The following is an 11,803-nucleotide window of genomic DNA, read 5'->3' on the forward strand; positions in this document are numbered from 1 at the left end:
ACAGAGAAAAACATGTAGAAGGACATCACCAAGCCAAAGTCAGTGCTTAACTTAAGGGACTGGGATTACAGGACTTTCCCCTTCTGCTTTGCATCCTTCTACATGGTTTGAGTGATGTTTTAAAATGTGTTCCTATCATCAGAACAAAGTTACTTGATTCCTGGATCACAGTCGGCACCATGAAATACTTCTGCGCTCCTCCAGTGACTCCATCCCCCTTGTCTATGCAAATGGGAGTTCAACAGATGCCCTCCAAGATGACCCTTCCATGCATGCTGTGGGAGCCATGCGGACCCATGGGAACAACAGCATCAGAACCAGCCAAACCAGGTTCAAGCCCAGCTCCAATCTACCATGTGCCAAACTGGGTCCCTCTGAACAAGTTACTCAACCTATTTGCACCCCATCAATAAAGTGGACATACCATCACCCACTTCGTAAAGCTGCTGTGAGAACAAAGGGAAACAGAGTAATTAAAGTGCCTGGACCTCTGCCCAGTGCTCAGCAGGAGCTCAAAAGGGTTGGCTCCTGTTCCCTCCGTGGCAAAGTAAAAGGTACCCACACCCCCAAAAGGAAAGGCAGGATACACGTCCTCCTATCCTTCTAGTAGGTGCCTAAATAAATCACAGCTGCATTGTATAATATGGCATGGTGGCCACAAGCCCCCTGTGATATTGAGCACTTAAAATGTGACTGCTCAGTTTAATATGTGCTGTATGCATAAAATACATACCACACTTACTACAGAAAGTAAAATGTCTCTCAAATAATATTTTATATTGATTATACAATGATACGATAGTAACTTGATAAATAAAATATACTATTTTAATTGATTTCACAGGGGCTACTAGGAAACAAAATTGCATTTGTGGCTTATATTAATATTATATTTCTACTGGACAGCACAGAGTTGGAATAACATCTCTGCTTGACAGCCAGTTAGGATACACACACTTTAATGCTTGTGGCATTAAAACTTAATCTACTACATTCAGAGGGCAGTTATTTTTCCCAAAATAATTCATAAAAACCACGACAATAAAAGAGACTAGAAACAGATCACAGTGAAGCCTACAGAATGGGTTCATTAGCAACATTAGAAAAGCTGATTTTCTTTTTTACCCAGCTTTTCCCCATCCTTCTCTAGAAAGGTATCTTTTAAACTTCTCCAAGATCCACCATAAGAAATGCATTTTATATCACAACCCAATCTTCCCCACACGTGAAAAGTATCAAGAATAATACCTCATGTGAAATTCAGTGGTATTTTCTGTTATTTCCCTGTTAGTTCCCTTAGCAATGGCTGTAGTCCAACTAAACTGATTTCATAAACTACCTAATGCATTGAGTCCTATAGTTTGAAAACATTCTTCTACTTTCTAAAGGCTGGAAAGGACAGTCACTCTGAAGATTCAACAGACGCAGGTCACCTTCATAAGAGTGGGCCTCAGACTGCACCCCTGAGAACTGGGGGTGACGCCTAGGGCAGGGTGGAGCCATAAACAGCACTGCCTGCACACCTGCTCTCCAGCCTATCCCTGTGTCCAGTCCAGCAATCCATCAGTATTACAAGGATTCTCATCTCCCCTAGTTTCTCCCCAGGCTGAGCCATTCCCCCAAAATAAAGAAAAAATTTAAAAACCCTACCTGCTCCAGGAGAAAGACAAATAACAAGTCAGCTCTACTTATGGCAAAAACCACTTTGAAAAACAACATACATATCCCACTCTAGAGAAAAGCATGCTTAAAGAAGTTCTTTATAATTTTTCTGGGCTTCACAGACCAGAAAAATTTCTAGTCCATGAAGACTAGAAGATCCCTTTAAGAAACTAATTTCCTGAGGTTCTAGAAGACAAATATTCATTCCAATATAACATGATTTTGAAATTGAGGCAACAGTTCATTTTTTAAAACAGCTATTCCATTCCATGGGGGGGGGGGGTGGCTCAATCATCCGTATTTTATTTTGGAGCTACAGAGCTGCTTAATCAGATCATCAGTCTCCTCCCAAGCAGAGGCAGGACTAAATTCAAGGTCCTTATAATCAGGCCGACAAAAAACAGGCACCATGTAAAAAAAACTCCTATCTCAAGACTGCTGTGTACCTGAGAAACCCACTTTCATCATTCTGAACTGGGAACTCTCAGTGGTTGCTTTCTTTTCAGAATCTGAGCACCCAATTATTCTAGGTTAGTATTCACAGATGACAATTTTTCCAGAAGGTCACAATCTAGTTTCTGTATTATAAATTCAAAATGTGCTGCCAGTTCTCTACCTTCTAAGCCACTAAGTAGTGGCTTTTAAGTAAACAGTAAAGGAATAAAAAAAAATCCATAAAGCTACAATATCAAAGAGTTTGCAGAGAAGGGCCATCGGAAGAGACTTCAACAAACTCCCAGACAGAGAACGCAAAGGAAGAGTGCTAAGTGCTAATACCTTCTTGCAGAATGTAAACTCCAGGAAGGCAGGGACCTTGTCTGCCTCACACACTCTTGTGTCTGTGGTACCCAGCAAGGGGCCTAGCATACTAAGGATTTTGAAAATAAATACCCCCAGGCAAAACCAAAAGAACTGAACCAATTTTCTAGTGAGTGGGCAGTGAGCACGGAGCTGGTGCCCAGGGAGACCTGAGAGTACCCTACTGCAAATTGGGTGTCCACTTACCCCAAAGCCTAGCCTCCCTGTCCACATGGCCCAGTCCACACCTGAGCCACCTCTGCTTCATTCTTCCACTTACAGAGATGACCACACCTGCAGCATGAGGGAGAAAGAACGAGAGGGAAAAACCCACTCGGGACCAAACAGAGACAATGAGGGAGCAAAAGAAAACTTTAAAAGAATAGGAAACTCTGGAAAAGGGACAATTACAGAAAAGGAATACATCCTTGCAAATTAAACGTGTTTTTGCCCCTTATGCATCCTTCCAAAATAAAAAAGTCAATAAAGGATTAAAAGAAGGCCGGGCGCTGTGGCTCACGCCTGTAATCCTAGCTCTTGGGAGGCCGAGGCGGGCGGATTGCTCAAGGTCAGGGGAGTTCAAAACCAGCCTGAGCAAGAGCGAGACCCCGTCTCTACTATAAATAGAAAGAAATTAATTGGCCAACTGATATATATATAAAAAATTAGCCGGGCATGGTGGCGCATGCCTGTAGTCCCAGCTACCCGGGAGGCTGAGGCAGAAGGATCACTCGAGCCCAGGAATTTGAGGTTGCTGTGAGCTAGGCTGACGCCACGGCACTCACTCTAGCCTGGGCAACAAAGCGAGACTCTGTCTCAAAAAAAAAAAAAAAAAAAAAGGATTAAAAGATAAAGTTGAGGCATTCTTGTAGAACAAGAGCAAAAAGAAAAGACTTGAAAAATATAAGTAAAACTGAAAACAGAAGCAAAAACATCAACTCATTCAGTCTGATAAAACTTTTTTTTTTTAAGTTCTGGAGAAATATTCATAGGAAAAATTCAGAAGTTCAAGGAGTAAGGAAAATACTAAAACATGCACGGGTGAGGGGGTCGGGAGTGATTAATCAGACGCCCTGTGAAGGCAGACTCTGGCTGGTGTCAGAATGAGAACACAGGGCACCGAAGACAGCAGGGTGCAACTTTCAAACTTCTAAACAAAAATGACTTGAACCTAGAATTCTCAAGCAAGCAGGAGGGTAAAATAAAATCATTTCAGACACTCAAGGGCCAGAAAGTTTGTCTCCCGTGCACCCCTTCTGAAGCAGCTACTTTCAAGAGGAAGAAGATATGAACATGAAGACAGAGATTGACTCCGGAGTCTGAGGATAACAAACACAGACCCTGGATGGACAGAAGGAAACTGGACCGGGTCAGAACAGGAAGCCAAAGGGCTGCAAGAGGAATGTCACCGCAAGAATGAAATCGATAAGAAACCAGGGAGCGAAAGAGAAAGCTCCTGAGAAATATTTGGGATATGAGTGGGCATCATTCATGCTCCTCTCAAGAGAATAAAAAGTACCAGGAGACAGGAAAAGCTACACTAAAGGGAACCACGGAAAGAATGAAACAAGCCATGTGTGGTGTCATCCGGGCCACCTAGGAACAGCTCCCTTTGAGCGGGCTGCTGGCTCTGGGGTGAGCAGCATTTACAGTCTTGTCACGGCGCTGTTTACTGGTGGTTAACTTTTAGAATCAACCTGTACACAAAGCCCAAAAGACTAACCAGGCTAGAGAAGAAAAGCTATCTGTTATCAATGGTGAAGGAAGAGCTGGCACAAGTGTGAAGGACGTGGGGGCAAAGTGGAGAGACAAGCAGGGTCCCCCCACAGCTTCCTCCTCCAACGGAGCCCAGAGGCACAGGCAAGGCTGATGGAACAAGAATCCGAGCTGTAAACATGCTTGTGGAAGTTTCAAAGGTACAAATACAGGAAGTGAAAATTGTGATGAACTATCAAACATGGATAGGGAGAATGATGTGAGTTGTATCCTCATCCATCACAGGAAGAAGGCAGGAGATAATCTTTGACAAAATAACCAGCAATGTAAGAACTTGGCAGCACTAACATAAGATCTAAAATCAGAAAAAGTTAATTAATAGTGGCTGCTTTGGTACCTAGGAAAAATTTAACCAAGGAGGTAAAAGATCTCTATAAGGAAAACTATAAAACACTGATGACAGAAATTAAAGCGGATATAAACAAATGGAAAGACATTCCATGTTCATGGATTGTAAGAATTAATATCATTAAAATGACAATACTGCCCAAAGCAATCAACAGATTCAATGTGATCTCTATCAAAGTACCAATATCACTTTTCACAGAATTAGAAAAAAAATCCTAAAACTCATATATGGAACCAAAAAACAGCCTGAATAGCCAAAGCAATCCTGAGCAAAAAGAACAAAGCTAGCGGCATCAAATTACCTGATTGCAAAATATATTATTAATACAAGCCTATAGTAACCAAAACAGCATTGTATTGGTATAAGACACAGACCAATGGAACAGAATAGAGAATCCAGAAATAAATCCACATATTTACAGCCAATAGGTTTTCAACAAAGGTACCAAGAATATACACTGGGGAAAGGACACTTTCAATAATGGAGCTGGGATAATTAAATATCCATATGCAGAAGAATGAAACTGGACCCCTATCTCTTATCACATACAAAATTTAACTCAAGATGGATTAAAACCTTAAACATAAGACCCAAAACTATAAAACTACTAGAAGAAACCATAGGGAAAACACTTCAGGACATTGATCTAGGCGAAGATTTTATGGCCAAGACCTTAAAAGCATAAACAACAAAAACAAAAATAGACAAATAACTATATTAAACTTAAAAAGCTTCTGCACAGCAAAGGAAGCCATCAACAGAATGAAGAGACAACATATTGAATGGAGGGAGATATTTGTAAACTGTCTGACAGGGGACTAATATCCAGAAAATACAAGGAACTCATATCAATAATAAAAATAAAAAATAATCCCATTAAAAAGTGGGAAGAGAGCATGAATAGACACTTCTCAAAAGAAGACACACAAATAAATGGCCAACAACTATATAAAAAAATGTTCAACATCACTAGTCACCAGGGAAATGCAAATCAAAACCACAATGAGATATATCATCTTACCCCAGTTAAAATGGCTATTAATAAAAAGACAAAATATAACAGATGCTGGTGAGGACGCAGAGAAAAGGGAACTCTTATCCAGTAATCCCACTACTGGGTATTTATACAAAAGAAAAGAAATCAATGTATCAATCAGATACCTTCACTCACGTGTTTATCACAGCACGTTTCACAATACCAAAGGTAGGAGGGAATCAACCTAAGTGTTCAAAGGACAAATGGATAAAGAAAATGTGGTATATACAAATCATGGAATACTATTCAGCCATAAAAAATAATGAAATCATGGTATTTGCAGCAATATGGATGGAAGTGAAGGTCATAATGTTAAGTAAAATAAGCCAGGCACAAAAAGACAAATATTGTATGTTCCCGCTCATATGTAGGAGCTCAAAAACTTGACGTCACGGAGGCAGAAAATAGAATGACAGATACCAGAGGCCAAGAAGGGCACATAGGTGGTAGCAGGAACAAAGACAGGTTGGCCAGTGGGTACCAACACATGGATGGCAGAGAAAAGTTCTAATATTCTGCAACAAAGTAGGGTGACCACAGTCAGCAACAATGTATTATATATTTCAAAGTTGCTAGAAGAGAGGATTTAAAACCTTCCCAACACAGAAATGACAAACACTCAAGGTAACAGAAACGCCAAATATCCTTACTTATGTACCCCATAAATATGTAAAATATTATGTGTCAATAAAAAAGTAATGGCTGCTTTTAGAAGTGGGTCTGGGAGTGGAGAGATGGAATGTACCAGCCCCTGAATATCTGCTTTGAAATAAATACATGTATGTACTATGACAATTTAAAAAACAAAAGATAAAAATGTTAATCTATGTTTACTAGAAAAGATGGGCCTTCTGTGTCCTTTAGTCAGACAGAAAAAGCTTCTAGCCAATTTTCAGCTAGAATAAACAAGACATGTATTCACATTTATTTGATCCAGTCTTCTGACATTAGGCTCACAATTTCTCAACTACTTCTTTATCCCATACTTAGTAACCTTAACTCACAATGTTGCTTCCCTCTGATTCAACAAATAATTTAAGAACTTAAAAAATAAATAAATAAAATCCGATCTAGATCTCATTTTTCTAGAGGAATTTTGCTTGGAGAAGAGGAAAAATCTAACATTTTAACAAAAGTATTTTCCTCTGCATAAGCTTATCAATGCAACAGCAAATCTTTAATTCAAGTCCTCATTCTCATGCTGACCACGATAGAAAAAAATTTCAAAGACAAAGTGCTTGGTTTCATTTAACAGCATAAAGAGTCGACGCTATTGCTGGAGAGCAGGAGGTGTCACTGATTCCCACAATCTTGGTTGCTGTCTTAAGGAGGCTGCCAAGGCCACAGCTAGGACAGGAAAGGAAGAGCTGATACTTTACACCCTGGGAGTTTCTGGGAAAGCAGCATGCCCGCCCTGGGAAGGCGGTCTATTCATGCCACTTCTCTCCCGAGTAGCCATGAGGGTTAAACTGTAAAAGAACGGCTGGCTCCGAGGGGCCAGATGGCAGAGCAACAGACAACTCCTCCCTCCCCCAACTGCCACGTGCTGCAGCCACGCTTATGTGCCAGGGAGGCGGCTAAATTCTTTTTTCTTTAGAAGAATGGACACTGGGAAGGGCAGCAGGCTGTCCCTGCCACCAGCCTGAGCACAATGGAGACGATCAGAGGGGGAGCCACCCTGACACACCACCCACCCGCCCTCCTCGCCCACCGCCAGAGAGGCCCGGGAATCCACGCCTGTGAAGGTTAATATGCAAGGTGTCCGGCTGGCAGTCAGGGGACGTCCAGCATCAGCCCCCTCACCATCTCTTTCCAGGGTTCCAATTTAATGAAGGGGATTAAAGTAAGGAAAACAACAGGGGCCGTTGTGCTCTGCTGTGAATAGAAAAGCCACACAAGGGAAGCTTTCATTTATTTATTTATTTAAATGTTGCTTTGCAGATTTTAACAGTCCGCAGAAATCCAGAGCTGAAATGGGTTCCATCAGCGCATACAAAGGAGGACTGTCTTAAAGGGACAGACCCTCTTTTCCAAGCCAGGGGACCATTAATGAGCACATGGCCAACTCTGGTCAAAAACCCTGCAATCCCCGCTCCACTGGCCACAGGCAGATGCCCAGTGACACGCCATGAAATTTCACTGAAAATGCAGCCCTCTGGCAGCAGGTTCTGCTCACGGACACATGGCAGCTGCCACCCAATGGACCACAGTGTCCTCTGGCAGTCTTAACTCCCCATGGGTCATGAAAGTGTCCAAAAGGCATGCTTTAGGACCTAGATGCCATTCTTTGAGGTCATCCTGCTACCACCAGATAAGAAACCACTTATTTTTACCACCATAATTATTAACTGGCATCCTTCCTATAGCCCCTGCCTTTCAATGGATAAAAAGGGTCCACATTTAAACCAGTACTGCAGAGAAACATTCTAAAAAGTAATTAAGAAGCGAGCCTAAGTGTCCCGAGAGGCCTACTGTTCTCTCACTTGTGGAGAAGGTAAATACACGTAAGGTAACTAGCTAGTTAGAGCTCTTCCCAGGGCAAGGAGGTCATGGCCATTTCTTCTTCAGCCCCCCAGGTGGCCTGCTCCCAGGGGTACCCTCCTGCTCACGGAGGCCACACCCCTTTACAGACCTGGGAGTTCCACAAACACTGAAAACACACATACAATTCTCTCTCCTGTGTGAGACCCTAGCAGCAGCAGCAGCAGTGGCAGCAGCAGCAGCGGCGGAGAAATAAAGCAGCCAGCTTTCTATACACTGCAGAAACTGCCACTTGCTTGGGGGGGACAACTGACTACCTACAAACTGGGCTTTTAGGTTCAATTTCCAGCAAATTTGGAAAACCACCTCCAAAGACACAGCAATCGCAGGGCCTGCAGGGTAAAGAAAACTGAATGTTCAGAGCAGCGGCGACAGCATTCAGCACCCACTGATCACACACCTGTAGATCCCGCTAGTCAGACCCTGAACAAAACGGCATATTCGCCACCCTCTGCACCACCCTACGAGTGTTTCTGTCTCCCAGGAAATCCCAGTGATTTGTAATTTGAAAAACTTCAAAATACTGGGAAGAACTCAGGCTTTGGAGACATACCAATGTTTGGCCAACTCCTAACCTCTCTGGGCCTCAGTTTTGTCCATCTGTAAAATGAAATTACCATGCTCGACTGTTGGCAATGTTGTGAGGAATAAGTGAAGGAGAACAAGATAAAATAGCTGGCACAAGCAGGTTCCCAACAAATGCCAAGTTTCTTTCCTTTATCTAATTATCTAATCTTCCTCTTTTGTTTCTTTCTACCTATGTCATCATTGACTCATTCAATACATTTACTGCTTGCCTGGAAAGTGCAAGGCCATGGGGATACAACATCGAAGAGCCAGATCTGGGTCCTTCCTGTAGGAGGGGCAGTCGCAGGAAACATCTGCAGGTGCAAGGACAACTTCAGGAGCATGTGTTAAAGAGGGACCATGAGGGACACCATGTGAGTCCACAGCAGGGGCACCTCACCCAACTTCTGGGGCTAGTCTGGGGACTGCCACTCTACATGTCGTGGTCCTGGGATCCTAACCCCAGTCTAGGTCCATGCTCACCTGCTGCGTGACCCTGGGCGAGTTACTTCACCTATCTGTGCCTCAAAGTAAACAGTAAGATAAGAGGTTGCTTCCTGAGTAGGATGCTCTTTAAAACAGACTACAGCTTTTACATTGTAGGAGAAAAACACAAATCACCCTCAGCAGTACAAAATCTGGTAAGTTAAAAACCGCAGTTGAGAAGTTTGTGCTGTGAAGCATGGTTAAGAACTGCGGGCAAGGCAGCAAAGAGAGGAAAAAACCAGCCAAGGACTCAAAAGATAAAGTTCTTATATAGATGATGACTACACTTGGAGAACAGGGTGGTTTAGGAAAATTTTTTTCTCCCTAAGAAAAGTAATTTTCAACTTTCACAAAACTTTCAATTCCATGCTCACATTTCAAATAAGATCTTTAAGACAAGGATGAGAATGCAACCAAAATTCAGAATAACTTTCAGGTAAAAGGCAACAGAACAGAAATATAAAACAAAGAGCTTATGATTCCAAGATTTCACTGAAATCCTTAAATTTAGAGATAGGCCTCAGGATAATTGTTAGGGATCATAGCATGTGGGAAGGTACATAGAGAAAAGGGGTGTGACTGGAGCCCTGAGACCAGGGTGACACATTTTCTGCCAATAACAAGCAGATGAGTTCACTTCACACCTTTACAGAAATTCTCTCAACTTTGGGAAACCAATTACATTTCCTTTCTATTGAGTAAAAACCATAGCAATATTTTCTAAAATTTAATACAACATCATTCAGCCTTAAAAAGGAAAAAAAATTCTGATACATGCTACAACATGGATGAGCCTTGAGGACACTGTGCTAAGTGAAATAACCCAGTCACAAAAGGACAAATACTGTATGATTCTACTGATATGCGGTGCCCAGGGCAGCCAAATTCATAGAGACAGAAAGCAGAATGGAGGGGGATGGGAGAAAGAAAGGGGAGTTGGTGTTTTTAATGGGGACAGAGTTTCAGTTTTGCAAGATGAAAAAGTTTTGGTAATTGGGTTGTACAACAATGTGAATATACTTAATACCACTGAACTGAAAATGGTTAAGAAGATAATTTTTTTGTTATATGTATTTTACCACAATTAAAAATAAATTAACATTTAGACAAGAAAACATGAAAAAATAATAAACAAAAATTTAATAGCAATATTCTAACTTCCCAATTTCTGCTTACCTTAGTCGCTTTCCCAAGAAACTATGATTTGACTTTTGTGTAGAGCACTTTAAAACAAGTGTCTCACCACCAACTTGCAGCCTAAGAGATTTCTAAAAGAATCTACACACATTACCAGGACCAAAGAATTAAATTAGCACGCAGCTAGCATAAATGGTATTCAACATGGAGAGCCAGAGGTGCCTTCCAGCTATTTGCCAATATGAATATTTAGACTATTCTAGTTTAAATTCTTTCCATGCAAAAACCATCCAGTCTCCCCAGTAGAAGTCAGTCTATTCAAGATTTGATTACCATTCTGCATTTTAAAGGAAGACTTCATTTCTGTTCTCAGGCTTAGAGACATCTCCCCTAACAACTACTCTAAGAACTACCCTAACAACTGAAATCAGAGGAGACAGCTGCCCAGGGTCAAGAGTGGGAGGAGTGGAGACACCTGCTTGGGTTTTCACTGACTACTTTCTGACCTTGGGCAGACTGTGACTTCCTCCTACCCCCCACTGTATGTAATGGGCATGTCATTGATGCAGTCCTTCTCAAATGAAAGAATGTATATTTTAAAAAACTCTACAGTCTTATAAATGAAAAGTGTTTTACTATCTTATCTTAATCCTAGAACTCAAAGACTTAGTTTGCATGTTATGATTTATCCAGTAAATCAAAGGGAAATGAGGTCACTTTTCAAGGCAGTAACAGAAACTAAGTCATAAAATTTTATCCTAAGAATGTGGTTTAGAAAAACAAAGTTAACATCTGCTTTCTATAACAGCTAAAAACTAGACAACAATTATTTGACGATGCTTAACCTTTCCTAAAACCTCACAGTGACAACATCTGATACAGCTGGGGTTTCACAGCAGCTTCTTCCTGGCACTCAGACTTCCAACGTGTGTCTCCACGGCTGCTTCTGGAAGGATCACAGAGACTGAACACAGAGCTGGGACGAGCTCAGCAGGGAAGAGCCCTCTTCTGTCACGGGCCTCCTTGAGAGAAGAGGCATGGTCCTGAAATCCAGGGAAAGCCTGTGATTCCCTCTGCCACCAAGCAAACCAAATCCTCTGTGCTTGTCCCTCCTCCCAAGAGGGCAGGAGATGCTCTTGTTCCCAGGGTGAAGCACTGCCACTCCCGTGCCTGCCAGCTGCAATCACTGTCAGCCTGCACAGCTGGGCCACCACACCCCTCCATGTTCAAAACAGAGGCTTGGTGGGGGTTTTAAGAGTCAATTCTCTCTCATTGCACCCTCATTCCTAAAACCTATTTGTATGCCGGGCCTTTGTAAAGCCCTGGATTTTTCTGTACACTTAAACGTTCTCCCTCGGTCTAACAGCTGGAAAAGACCCCTGGATCAAGTTCAATGTATAATTCCAACTCCTTTTCTGTGTGTACTTCTAGAAAGAAGGTTACCCATGCCC

At 42.0% G+C, this 11,803-nt stretch overlaps 1 protein-coding gene and 1 pseudogene across 1 annotated transcript in view; both read right to left on the reverse strand.

Annotated features, from left to right (window-relative positions):
• The window catches only part of CYTH1 (cytohesin 1), a 49,032-nt gene that overhangs the window by 26,311 nt on the left and 10,918 nt on the right, over nucleotides 1-11,803 (reverse strand). The gene's annotated exons all lie outside the window — the stretch shown is intronic.
• LOC142861981 (high mobility group protein B1 pseudogene) overlaps nucleotides 1-11,803 on the reverse strand; it is a 32,702-nt pseudogene that overhangs the window by 2,064 nt on the left and 18,835 nt on the right.

This window comes from Microcebus murinus, chromosome 18 (assembly GCF_040939455.1).
Source record: "Microcebus murinus isolate Inina chromosome 18, M.murinus_Inina_mat1.0, whole genome shotgun sequence".
Taxonomy (NCBI): Eukaryota; Metazoa; Chordata; class Mammalia; order Primates; family Cheirogaleidae; genus Microcebus; species Microcebus murinus.